This window comes from Glossina fuscipes, unplaced genomic scaffold (genome assembly GCF_014805625.2).
Source record: "Glossina fuscipes isolate IAEA_lab_2018 unplaced genomic scaffold, Yale_Gfus_2 154, whole genome shotgun sequence".
NCBI lineage: Eukaryota > Metazoa > Arthropoda > Insecta > Diptera > Glossinidae > Glossina > Glossina fuscipes.
The window spans coordinates 217,475-232,022 of record NW_023998497.1 but is presented as its reverse complement, the minus strand read 5'-3'; the positions used below and the strand labels follow the sequence as shown (position 1 = coordinate 232,022).

Genomic DNA, 14,548 nt, shown 5'->3' with positions numbered 1-14,548 from the left:
AGAGAGAGAGAGAGAGAGAGAGAGAGAGAGAGAGAGAGAGAGAGAGATGGATATAGTTCAATTAGTTTTTTTGTTCATCTGTAAATATATACAAATTTCTCTTTTATATTCTAAGAGGGTTGTAAATCTTAAATATTTTAGGTTGCTATCCCACCTGAAGCTAAGAAAGTCTTTAGAAAATTATTGTTAATAAAGAAGTACTCAAAAATATCGAAAAGTGTACCGTATACCAATAAATTTCCCGTTAAAATGTATGGATTTCTGTTAAAGTCTAGAGTTTCCCGTTAAGGTGTATGGATCTCAGTTAAAGCGTATGGTTTTCCGTTAAAGTGTATGGTTTCCTGTTAGAACGCATTTACATTTAAATCAGGTCGAAAAATGATTTGCTCTAAAGCCTACTTAATATGCAAACATGATATGATTTTCTTATTCATCGTATATCAATGATATTATAATGATAATAAATTAATAAAATAAAAAAATGAAATATTTCATATCATAAAGGGTATGTAATTCATTAGCTTAGTAGTTAAATGGCAGGGTTACCGTCGCACTGTAATACTTATCCACTGTTACTAAAATTCAAGAGCAAGATTAAATTGCAATTTACGGCAACACTGATGCGCGAAATGACGACGATCTGTAAATTAACGCGACTACAAGAGTTTAAGAATATTTAAGACATCGAAAACTGTTGAAGCTCAAGGAAAAAAATGTGCACAATAAACGAATTTTCATTGCAAAATAACGGTCAAAGAGGTGTAAAAACTAGAACTATTGAAATATTTGCTATAGGCGTAAGCAAAAAGGAAAAAACGAAGATTTTCCAAGCGTGTGAGAACAAAATGGAAAATTTTGAGTGAAATGCAAATGCACGGTACATTTTACGTGTGTGTACTGAAATGCTGGCCGTTAAACCGTTATGTCTATTTGGTTATTAAAACTAAATTGATAGAAAAGAATTGAGCCATAAAGAAAAAGTTTATTTAAATAACAATCAAGCACCAAATTGCAAATAAAAAATCGATTAGAAATGAGCATAAAACGCAAAGAAATAACAGCTGTAGCAGACAGCTGAGTTGACGGTATTGTACATCTTATCTCTCCTACTTATGTATTTGTTTTGTATCTGTTTTTTGCATTTTTTTTCTCTCTTTTTTTATTCTTTTTTTGCAAATTCTCAAATTTCTTTATTTTCTCTCTTAAGAAAAAGGTTATTCCTATGCGTGTATGCGTGTATGCGTGTATGTAAGGAAAGTGTATTTTAAGTAAAGCAAAATTGTTTAAGTTATTCTAAGTTTAGAGTGCACTGTCTTAAGTGTAATATTTCTTTTAAAAAACTTCTTTTAATTGCTCTTCTTTTTTTAATTGCATTTATTTATATATGGCAACTTTATATGCAAATCAAAGGACATAATAATGACAATCTAAAAATGAGGAAATCGCAATATTTTACAACAAAGCTAATTTATTATTGTCCAAATAAATTTTAACCCGTTTAAAAGATGGTAAGTAATTAACAAAATTTTAAATTCAGCTTTAACTACATTTTGTGATTTGCTTTAACTTTAATGTAATGTAAAAAGGGTTAAAATTAACTTTGCTGTAAGGAAATTTGCTTTGTCTCCTATAAATCAATAAAGTATTCATATCAAGATATGAGAGTATGCTAGTTTTAACATCCCTTCTGTCAATTTTACATTACCTGTCGAAATTTCGTGTAGGATACATATTTTTACTTCAGCAATGATTTTCAGTTGACTTGTAATAAAAAATTAGGTAACGATGAAAACGTGGACAGTGAATGTAGCTAACTGACAGACATGTCTTATTTCAAATTATCAAAAAAAAATTTAACATAGAGGACAATAGAATAATTAGTTGTTAAAAAGTGAAAAAAAGCATATATGCAAGTCTTGAAGCATGCTCGCATTGCATCGAATTTAAGATCAATTATCTAAAGCTGAAAAATAACGGAATTCCATTGTCTTCCATTATTCGAATTATTATTAATACAATATACTGTGAATCTTACGGAAGCCCAAGGCCTAAGAGATTCAATCAAGATATTGCCTGCAGGTTGTATAAACTGTTGGCGCAGATTAAAAGCAAAGTTTATCGGCAAAGTAATGTACGCGGGTAAGAATTATGACGACATAATCTACTATAGAAATGGTCGTTTAAAGTAATATTCTTATTACTTCTGATGCTTTTGTATTTCATGGTCTGGGAAACTGGGAAGTTTTAAATATAAACTATCCTTCGGAAATAGTAATAATATGTTAAATGATTATGATTTCATTGATTTAATTAAATGGCGAGTCTTCGAAATTCGTCTTAAGGCCAACATACCTTTTCTATTTAATTTACATGCTCATTTCGGTACGATATATGCCATCACCTTGCAGTTCATTTATTTATTTTTTTTGATTTATTTAATTTTATTAAATAACAATTGCTTAGCTTTTACAGAAACAGCAAAAAAAAATTAATATCAAGTACACAAATTATTTCTTCAAATATAAAAATATCAAGTACGTGCGTTTATGTATGTATATGTGCCATCAAGGCTACATTTTATGGCCTTTCAAAGCAAAGAGAAAATGTTACAATTTATTAAAAAAAGAACCTCCGCTTAAACACATAGGCGTTTATGTAAAAACCTACAGGGTCAATAACGCGGAAGAAGGCAAAGTAGAATATGTAACTATCGTCTTTGTTAACTCATATATGTGTGATAACTTAAGAGCCTTCTTTTCATTTTTTTTTTTTTTTTAAAGCCAATGCAGAGGTTTCCAACTTTTGTGTACTGATGTAAATTTAAGAAAATTTAAATTATATTCTAATTATAAATTAACCATCAGTTAAGTTAATTAATAATTTAGTAATAGGTTGCAAAAATTTGTATCCTTTACTTCTCGATGGTATTTAATGTTAGATTGATGGGGTGTCGTTAAATTTACGAGTGCCGTTAGTCTGTTAATACGTTCTGTGGCTACAGTCAAACTGTTTATAATCATCGATTTGATCTATATTCGGTTTTCTAATTCAATTTCACTTACGTTATAAATTCCAATAATAAATTTTCGTGATTAAATCGTTTTGGAATCTTATTGTGAACAAAAACGGAAGCACAAGTTTGTTTACTTTGGTAATAAATATATAAGAAAAACCTATAAACGGATTAAACAGAATATTTTAATATTTAAAAAAAAAAAATAAAACAAAGATTTACTATTGAAATTACGGGGTTGCGCTTAAGTAAATATGGGTGATGTCAAACATCACGAAAAATGAATTGATCTCAGCATGCGCTGTTGTGTGCCTAAATACAATAAACATTTGAATCGTGAGCGTGACGAGAGGAGATGTTTGGCATATTTTACTTCACTTCCGGTACAAGAGTATATTAAGTTTGTGCGGATATATGCGCAGCACGGAAGGAGATGAAATGAATCCATCTTTTGTTAAATCAATCGATTTAGAATCATTTTCGGGAATCAAAATAAACTTGTCTGTCCGCCTGTCCGTTTGCTATTCTTGAGTTTAACCTCCGGGTTGTAATTTTTTTGAGACGTTTTGATGAAATTTAGTACGCTGATGTATTCTGAACCCAAAACGATCGCTACGGAAATGGCCTTTTTCGGCCACTTCCCTTATATTTAAAATAGTTGTTATTTAATAGCTTTAGGTCGGCGTAGAACATTTAATGGTGGCTCCTCATCCACTATAGTGTTTTTACTTCTTGTCATAAAGACTAGGGACATACAAACACACTTATTTGTTATTTAATATTGAGTAACTACTATTCATTTTGCTCTGTAAGCAATTTTATCTGAGCATACGAAATGTCCAGATATATCGACAGTCTAAACCGAAACGGAGCCCGCGCCAGGCAGAATCTGTGGCTGAGCGATCGGTCGGTGAAGTGGTTGTATACGAAAAAGATTCAGCATTTTTTTTTAATAGTGGGTCTGCGTGTGCAAAGTGTTCTAAGCAATGAATATGAATAAAATAAAAGAGGTAACATTATAGTGGGACAACGCCGACTTTTGCATACCTTGCACCACTCCGCTTAGTACACTTATTTGCTCGTTTTGGTAATAATCCTTCAAAAGGTACGCACTATTTTCACGCAAAGCCATAATTGTCATGAAAATCTGTATATTGATAGGTTTTCTCCATAGAAGAGTTTCGTGAGACCGTCTATCTAAGTTGGAGTCCAAAAAAAAGTAAACTTTTGTGATCCAAATTCACTATCGTTAATTTGTGTACTGAAGCGCTACTATGAATTAGTTTTCATCATAATAGATTAAAAATGAAACCTTTTTCCGAAAGACTTACTACTCATGGGACATCTTATGTGGAGTACGGCCAGGAAATAGATCCACGTGGTTGCAATTACAAACAAATTTTCATCACAAAATAAATTCGCAATTAGGTTTTCTTTGGCATGTAAGGGTCAACGATTCATGACAATCCTTATATGTGGTGGTATCGAAAAAATAGATCCACGTGGTCGAAATTCCGTAATGTAGATTTCTTTGTCAGAAATTTCTTTGAGCTAATTATACCTTACATTACTTGTACAGGGTATATTAAGTTAGTGCGGACGTATGTAACACTCAGAAGGTCTTAAGATAGATCCACTTTTATTTATACCTATCAATTGAGAATCATTTTCTAAATCGCTATAATCTTGTCTGATGTCTGTCGTAATTTTTGAAATATTTTGATGAAAAATGGTTTACAGACGCACTTTCATCCAATTGAAAATGTCTCGGATCAGTTCACTTTTTGGACTGCCCTCCATGTGACGCCTTATATTGAAAAGTCTTTCTAAGGAAGAAAATTGCAATTTCCAAAATCTCTCGGTAAAAACGACGAAGTAGTAGTACTTCGTTACTCCAAATCGGTGTGAAAACTCCACACTGAAATCCCAAATTTAAAGAGTGAAGTAAACGTTCAAATGAAAAAGTTCGTTTATTCTTGTCCGCCCGTAGAGCTCTTATTGGAAGGTTTTCGGTCAAAACAATGGAGAGCGGCAATTGAAACTAGAGTAAACTCTTTGTTGATCCTGGAGCAACTGCGGAAGCAGGCGTGCGGTGCTGATAGCCATGCCTACACCGGGTAAAAAACTATAACTTACAATGTATATTAAAAGTTTAAGAATCGCAAGCTAAAAGGTCTTAAAAGAGCGGTTGTGTTCCACGGTATATACGCTTTCCATTAGCTACATTCATGTCAGTTAACTGCTGATCATTGACATTTACATTGATCGGGTGTGAAATTTCCAATGGAATTGACCAGAGAATAATTCGCAATAATGCTTTGCGCGTTTCTTTTAGGTTTTCAAAAATTATGTAATAAATGTTTTTGTATATTCATTAATATACTTGCCAAGTGATCTTAACTGAATCTTACATCAATTTTTCGGCTGCTGTCAGAGATTCAGCAAGCGAGGCTGAACGCATTCAGAAGATGATGCTGATTTAGCCTTGTTTGCCTGTTTTGGCCCAAGGAGAAACGCTATTGAAAATGATTTAGATCGGTTCACGGTATATGAGTAACTCTAAGATGATGTAGGGTATTTCATGATTTACTTGTTTTTATTTAGCCTGCTTTCCATTTTTTGTTGTGCTCTCTCTCCGAGTATGTTATTGTATTTCTGCTGTTTATAGCATACACCTATGACGTACATAATAAGAAGTGGCTTTATTTCTTATTTGGCGAGCTGCAGCTAAATTGTTGGCAACTAACTGCGCACAACATCCATTTTTCTGCTAACTATGCTCGAAACATTGTCGAAGTGTTTGCCCGCAAACGCTAAAGAAAAAACGGTTATTAAAGCGAACTATATTAGTGGCTTGCACTAAATGCGAAATATAGCAGAGCATAGAATTATGCGGTAACTCAGGGAGCTTTTGAGGCATAATCTGCGCAATGTTGAATTTAACTTATGAAATTATTGCCAAGAACATTAGTAAGCATTGAAGCAATTTTCGTTCTTCCAGACATTGCAACAAAATTCTCAACCGTTACTGCAAAAACCAGAGCACATATGTACATTACAATTTGGATATAGTTCATTCCAATAACGGCTTACGCAGCCACGGCCTATTTACTACGTGACATTCATTTGCAAAACTTTATGAAAAAGTTAGTTAACACCAGACCTAGCGATCAGGTGCCTGAAGAAATTAATATCAAAAATATTTAACTTTATTAAAGCGACTAGAGTAACCATCTAGTCTACCTGTTAAGACAAGTGAAAACGTTATAGTCGGGCTAGGCCGACCGTTAAATACCTTACACCAAATTCGACCACAGAAATCATACTCTGTTTTTACATCAACCAACTATTGCGAAACTGCATGTTAAAAAGTAGACCTTCTTGCAAAGCAGATCCTTTTCGTAAGAATGGTTGCGCCCAAGATATTCGAAAATTGAGGTACGTGTGCAAAATTCGGCACACTGAACTTTTATATCAAGTTTACGTTATGGATCAACTTTCATCATACCATATTAAAATTCAAACCTTTCTGCCCTATAAAGGACCAATTTTCTACCCTATAAAAAGAATCAAAAAAATAGGCCGAGATAGTCCAAATTTGGTAAGGTTAATTTTTTTTATCTTAAATTACTATTATGATCTGATTTTCATTAAAAAAAAAAATTTACTTCACTTTTCGTTATATAAGAGGGGGTTCAAAAATTGTCCCAACAAAGTTTTCATACCAATTAAGGATGCCGAAATACTATTACTTGCTCACTTTGAAAATGACAATTTTTATCAAATAACTTTTCAAAATTGGGCGTTATATTGGGAGTAGTCCGTTCCGACGTCAGTGTACCAAATTTCACCAAAATGGCTCAAAAATTGCAACCTGGGGGGTGAACGCAAATTTACATGGCCAGACATCAGACGGACAGGCGGACAGTTAGGCTCAGGTCAATTCGTGTTATGATTCTGAATCGATCGGTGGGTTTGTATTAAGCGCTTCCGCGTGTTATATACGCCCGCACAAATTTGATATTTCCTGTTGTATAGCTATAGTGGACTAAAAAGAAGAGTCGGTTGCGTTAGTGGCTAGTGCTCGTCGTACATTTTTAGTGCTAGAACTGTTTCTTAGAGAGAACTACCAACGTTTTGCACAAACCTGTTGCTGTTAAAAGGGTCCATTTTTATCTCTCTTTTTGTCGAACTAAAAAATGGAAATAGGAAGGCGACACTTAATATATCCATTCCTTATCCATATACGCGCTCGCAATAGATTGGAAAAATTGAGACAACTTCCTAAAAATTCGCGAAAATTCTTTTATATTTTTGCGTTCAAAGTTATCGATGCCGTTAAGATATTTCGGAAAACCTGCTACCCAAACGCTCGCTAGAAACGCCTGCATGTTCGACCCAAGAACTAGGCCACCTGAAAAAAAATGATTGTACATATTCAAAGGCCTATTTAAACCTATATAAACAGATGTCTTCGAAAATATGTTGAACCTTTATCTGTCTTATAAGCACTTTTTTAGAAAATCAAAAATTAAAAAAGGATCAAAAAGACGTACTTGGTAGTTCTAGTAGGAAGATGAACGCCTGAAAGCAGCAAGGACATTAAAGGATTTGATCTGTGCCAAGAATACCACGTTTTGATTTTTATTCGTCGACAATAGTCGATAGTGAGAGCTACTTAACTGAGTTGGTAATTAAGTTGGACCATCCAGCTTCCAATTACAGTAGTTTTGTTGTTTATATCAGACGGTACGGTACGTTTGATGTCAGAGTCGATAATAACGGGTAGAAAGAGATGGAGACTTAAGAACAAGTACATATTTTTTCGAATATTTGAGATTAATAAAATTATGAAAAATGTTTTTTGGACGTTACGCGTGAAGAGACAAAGTTCATATACCTTCTGGTGCGTATAAAAATATAAAAAAAACAAACAACTTTATTTTTTTTGTTTTTCTTTTTATGAAAGAGTAGAGAGTCTGGTTTTTCAAGAGTCATCGTACTTTTATGAGCATATATACACATATAAATATATATAAATATATATATATATGCTTAGTATAAAACGTCTAAACCAAAAAAGGAAACAAATTAAGAAAACAACAATAAGAAGAAAAAGGTTTCTTTTACTGTTTATTAAACGAGTACAGAATACAAAATAACAAACGTATGCACGCAAGTACGTGCACAAGTTCACACACCCGAAGAAAGACACATAAACGCTGAAAATATATTCGTTTGAAAGTAATTTCTTTGTGTTTGTGTCTAACAAAAAAAAGCAAAAAAAAACAAATAAAATTATATTCATCTCTGGCAGAGTTTTCAATACCCACAGTCTCGCCTTGAAGAAAACATTGAAAAAAAGGGCGAATATTGATACTCTTTGACATTGGCTGAGTGCGGTCCATATTTCAACTTCTGTGCCGAGGTTGTACGATGGTCCATAGAATATTCGTTGCGATTAAAAAAAAAATCATTTTTTTATGTGAATTTTTTATATGAAAAATAGCGTTGGCCTCTGATTACGTTGCACGTGTGCGCGTGTCTTCTAAACAATTTGACCCACTTTCCACATCAACCTGTCTGCCAGAAGTTTTAGAGTTTCTACGAAATTTGAAAGCGGGGTCTTAGTTTTTCCGAGCAGGATTATGTTTGCAGTAGACACAGACAGGGATGGATAGACATGTTTTTTTTTTGATCGAAAATTTCAGTATATATACACATATGTATATATATGTCGTGTGAGTGAGTAGTATACATATATATATATATATCATTATGGGCTCTCTAATGCTTGCTGGCGAGTCTGAATGTTGCAAATGTATTGACAAAATGAATATATCGCCGTCCTTCGATGGTGAGCACAAAAGAGAACTTAGTCAAGTTTTTCATTTTGTTTACGTTTTTGGAGTGAGATGATACTCAGTCAGTCAGTCAGTCAGTCAGTCAGGACTTTTCTTCTTTTTTTCTCTTCTCTACAACAATGTACAAAGTTACTAATAAGAGTTACAAGAAAGAAATTGAAAGAAAAGAACTAAATAATTAAATTAAATAAAAAGAAAAGAAAAGAAGAGAAGAGAAAAGAAGTAAAGGAAAACTTTACAATTTTTTAAACTACTTTCCCTTTCATTTCACTGCAATAAAAATGTTGAAATAATGCATTTAAAAAAAAAAAAATTTCAAGACATTTTTGAATTACAGCAAATTAATGGCTTCAGAAAATTTTATTTAATTTGTATGACACGGGGGGGCATATATGATTATATTTACATTCAGTATATTTAACAGAACCAAACTATTTTTAAAATGATCATAAAATCTTGTGCGTCATACAGTAAAATAGAAAACAGAAGTTTCAGTAAAATGTACTTCAACGAATACTATAGACCCGTCTATGTACTTGCATTTCTTATCATTACACCTTACGCGTGAATGGCTGCAACACTCAGAACGGCTTCAGTTAGATCCATCTTTCATTATACCAATCAAAGATTGTCTGTCTGTCTGATGTGTGCTCTTGTATTCTAGACCTCAATTTTAAAGATATTTTAATGAAATTGGAAGCATTGACGTGCTTTAGCTCAAGGACGAGGGCTACTGAAAATGGTTCGAATCGGAGCACTCTTTCGATCAGTCCCCAGAAAATATATTGTAATTGTTAGAATTCCGCAACAAAAATCTCTTAGTAATAGTATTAACAAAGGTGAATGTCGTTGGAATTGTTTGATTTAACCGCAGCAGACTCTTGAATTTGACCATTTTCCCATAGGCAGTGTATGCTAACATAACAAAGTTCCAAAACTTGCCTTTGGCCGAAATTGATCCTTTCATATAGATTCATTAGGTGTCGACTAAAATATTTGACATTTGCTAATTTCGCCGAAGGAGGCTTCAAAGTCCAATCCTATCTTGATCCTAACTACTTGACCATTGGGGTATTTACAGGGCTCTCTAAAGTCGGGGATGGTAGGTGTCTTTGCTAGTTAAATTCCTATTTATCTTCACACCCTTTCTGACCCGATCTAAGCTTGTCTGTCCTTCTTGCTTTCTCTTATTCGACCCACAAGTCGCAATTTTTATGACGTTCTGATGAAATTTGTGTTAGTGTTTTACTTCTTCCTCATTTCACTTGAGACGAAACTTATTCCAAATTGAAAGTTAAATAGAAATTGTTATTACTATTGGGATTAATAATAATTCGCAAGGAATTGTAATGTGTTAGTAAGTCTGTATGTCTCTTGCAGTACGGCATTTATAAATAATTATAAACTTCTACTTGATAACTTAATGCTTTCAATGCAAGTCAGGAGGAATAATCTGATGCATATACTAACTACCTATCTTCACAGAATTTCTTAAAGTACACTTTATTATTACAAATGTAGTAGTAATGCTTAATAACATATACCCTACACTTTCTGTGTGATAAGGGTTTCTGCGACTACACGCAACATGCGAAACTACTTGATATAAACCCCGCTTTTGTTATACTGATCGATTTAGGAACGCATAACGAAAAGAACTTTTAGGATATCGGTGGAAAATGTAAAAAATGAATAAGTCATACTCACAATAAGCCGAATTTTCTAGGTCCTACTCAAATAATAATAAAAAAAATTGCAAGATATTACTTCAATCTGAAATTCATTTAGGAGACGCTAGCGAATAATTGCACTAAATACACCTGAAAATTAGGCCTTCCTTGTTTATTGTGGACGCAAATGTGAAAGATTGGGCGCAAACTTCAGATTGGATTATCAGTTATCGACTACATAAGTCGAGTTTCGGCTTTCTATACCGATTTGTCGAAACTTGGATGGACGGCTGAATCGATACATAAATCATCTTACGCCCGTCAAGGGTGTATATATGTATACATTTTCGAATTTTAGATATGTATTTCCTGGTATTATAAGGAAAAACATAGATACCCTATAAATTTATGAAAATTAAAAAATGAACAAACCAACTCAAAACCAAAATTAAGATCCGTAGATCATTGTAAACGCCTACGCTCGCACAATTCGTTTGTATAAATTTATAGGTCCGCGGGCAATCATTTTTTTTCAAATTCTTATAAAATTGTTGTTTTGAATCTGTTTTATTTGATTTGGGATTTTTAGCAAACTTTAATAAAAAAAAAAAAAAAAAATTTAATTTTGCCTATGTATTGCAAACACACACACACACACATCGCATACAAATATATATACATTTATCTCACTACATAGGTGCAGACTGCAAAGAATGTATTGTGCACTAAACAGCACATAAAAAAAAAAAAAAAAGAAACAATCGAAAAACAAACAAAACCGTGAAGTACAACATATATCTGAACTGAATAATGAACTTGAGTACAATGAACCGCACGATAAGCGAGAGTAAAATGTATGTAGACAGACAGACATGCAGACAAATGGACAAACAAGCCAACCGACCAACATGAAGTAAATTATCTCATCTAACCCCCCCCCAGAGCAAAATAAGCTGGAAACATACACACATATATACATATATATATATATATATACACACACAACACACAAATATACTTACATACACATACATACACATTAAATTACTAAAGTCTCAACTTTAAGATGAACAGCTCGCACGAGATTTTTGTTGTTGACTGGTATTGATGATGGATGCGTAAATTGTAATTGTATTTGTATGTAAAATGTATACATATAAAATCCTATACAATAAATCTTTTTAAAAATATACATTAGAAAAAATTTCAATACGTTTGATATAATGCAAATCAAAGTGAGGTAGTGCTCGTACATTTTCCTTAACTCAGCATTCACTCGGCATACGTGCATAACATATCAGATAAGAAATTGAAAACATTAGATTGGAATAGAAGAACTACTCAAGAGATCCTTTTTAAGGAGAAGGGATCTCTTAAGAACCATTCATTCAAGAGCAACGACCAATTAACATGAACTGAAAGTGTTTCGTAGCAAAATGTAGAACGCGAACTAAACAACGTGCATTAATCATTAAGATTAATTGATGTTCAGTCTGTCTTTCAAGTCAAACATTGTACATTTACAGCCATCGACACACAAAACAGCGCACACTTCATCTTGAGCATAATGATGAAGACTTATATGAAGACAACGAGTGAAAAAGCTGTAGTGGTCCGCGGGCCACCATTAAATACTCTACTCCCTCCTACAGTTATTCACATAAAGATTTGTTAAAATAACACGTTGTACGGGTAGTGGTCGCAAACATATTTCGATCCGAACCATTTTCAATAGCATTTGTTCTTAGGCGAAAAAACGTCGACGTTTCAAATTTTATCAAAATACAAGAAGACAAGATGGACAGAAAATGATTCTGAATCAATCGAGGTAACGAAAAGCGCCCTTATCTCAAATCCTTCTACCTGCTTCATACATCCGCACAAACTATATACAAGTGCGGTAGTGTAAGATATAAAAAAACTTTTAATCTTCAATAGATTCCCACGTACGTAGTAAACGACCATGACGAATATAGCTTTAGATAGCTTGTCGCTTATAGGTACTTGCATGCATTGTGATCCACGACAAGTATTGATGAAAATGATAATGTAATGCGATGTGTGACTGTACAGTTTTCCATTTAGTATTATTAAGTTATTCAATGTATACAAACACTTATCGTGCAACACTTAAAACTGCATTTTCGACGTTCATTACTTTTGTTATTTGATTTGAAGAAATGTGTTGTCAAAGCCCATCAAACTTTTTTTGGCTTTCACGGTGTAAAAGTGGCGATATTGATGTCAATGACAGAGAACGACTTGGTGGACCAAAAGAGTTCGAAGAAAATGAATCGCAAGTCTCAAAGAACTTTCGAACAGCTTATCCACTTGATGAAGCAACTGTTTCTAGACGTCTACATGCGATGGAAAGATCGAAAAGGGTGGAAAATGGCTACCGTAAGAATTGACTGAAAATGCTATTTTAAGCCGTTTCAACATCGCAGTTTTATTGCTAGTCAAGCAAAAAAGAAGAGCTTTCTGTAGTTTGTTCAGGACAACCACCCACATCGAGACCGAAGCGAAATATTCATGACCACAAAGGTTTGCTTTGCATATGGTGGGATCAGCAGGGTGTAGTGTATTACAAGTCACTAAAACTGAATGAAACTGTTACCGCAGATGTCTACCGATGTCAATTGAATAAATTGCACGATGTAGTATAGCGAAAAAGACCAGCAATAGCGGTTAACAGACGCAAAGTCATCCTCGTGCAAGACAACGCTCGGGCAAAGGTTTTACGGATTGTTACGGATACATTGTTGCAGATCGAATGGGAAGTTCTGCCACACCCAGCGTACTGACCAGACTGCGATTACCATGCGTTTGGATCGATGCAGCAAGGGTTGGCCGGCACGCGGTTTCCAAATGCCGAAGAGGTGCGAAAATGGATCGATCGTTGGCACACTAATATCGTCCTTTCGACACGGCGATGTCGCCGTATTGCCAGAAAGATGGGGAAAAGTTGCAGAAAGCGATATAAAATGAAAGTGGAAAAATGATCAAAATTCGTTCAAATACCTAATATAATCTTTGGGTAATATTCCTGAAATTAAAAATACAGATATTTGGCGTAGAAAACGAAATCCAATAAAATTTTTTTTTGTTGAGTTTCGAAATCTAAGCTTGTCGTGTCCTATCGATTTCATTCCGATATATAGGGTTTAAAAATTTAAAATGATTTCTCCCTAATATATATTTTTTTTTTTTAGAACCCATCTGTCAACTTAGTTTCTTTACGTCTGTTCCTATTAATTACATTAATTACATAAATTGCATATAATAATTAATCAGATTCATTATAAGTTTCCGTTCAATGAAAAAACAACTTCCACATTCATACATAAATAATGTAATCATTTAGAAAACAATTTCCTATACAATGTAGCGAATAAAAAAGCGCGTCCTACAACTTGGTTAAGTGTAAAGAAAAAAATATGGGTCATATGTGACATTCAAGTAGGTGTCATTTTACGGCGAATGCTTGTGCACACATGCCACGAACAGTTGGTAGAGCCGTACACTCGTGCATGAAACTTGTATTTTGTTTTGCACAATTATCTTAATTTCTTACATACAACTAAAACTGAACTTTAAACCGCCTTCAGTTTAATAATAAAAATTTCTTAATCATAGAGAGTTTGGTTGTGTGAACGCTTAAACTATTACACACATGTAGGGAGTATGACAATGAACGTTAGAATTGCTTCAATTGTATGAAAAAAAAAAAAACAAGTAAGAAAGTTATATGCGGCCGGGGCCGACTTTCGTATAACCATCGCCCTTAAAGTCTTTGGCGCCCCATGTTTTAATTTATTGTTATAAAAAAGTGAAAGGAATAAAATTTATCTTTCACCTTTTACTTTATTAAAAGGTATTGTTAAGAAACATTAACCTTCCACGGCGGGACATGTACCATAGTTAATGTGGAATTCACACACTTGGCTCTCCGCGTTCTACTCTCCAAGCTCTTTTATTTGATACCCATATGGACGGTACTT

At 33.7% G+C, this 14,548-nt stretch overlaps 1 protein-coding gene and 1 long non-coding RNA gene across 4 annotated transcripts in view; one reads left to right on the top strand and one right to left on the bottom strand.

Moving 5' to 3' along the window:
* The first annotated feature begins 783 nt into the window (after positions 1-783).
* Positions 784-14,548, top strand: part of LOC119641574 — a 51,305-nt gene continuing 37,540 nt past the window's right edge. For all 3 annotated transcript variants that reach the window (XM_038040327.1, XM_038040326.1, XM_038040325.1), the window contains exons 1-2: positions 784-1,085; positions 1,411-1,508. The gene's annotated coding sequence lies outside the window, so the exon portion shown is untranslated. The remainder of the gene's footprint in view (positions 1,086-1,410; positions 1,509-14,548) is intronic.
* On the bottom strand, positions 2,954-6,650 carry LOC119641575. Its single transcript, XR_005247851.1, has 2 exons — positions 5,425-6,650; positions 2,954-4,210 (listed from the first exon to the last, which is right to left on the bottom strand). It is a non-coding gene; the product is annotated as an uncharacterized LOC119641575 (long non-coding RNA).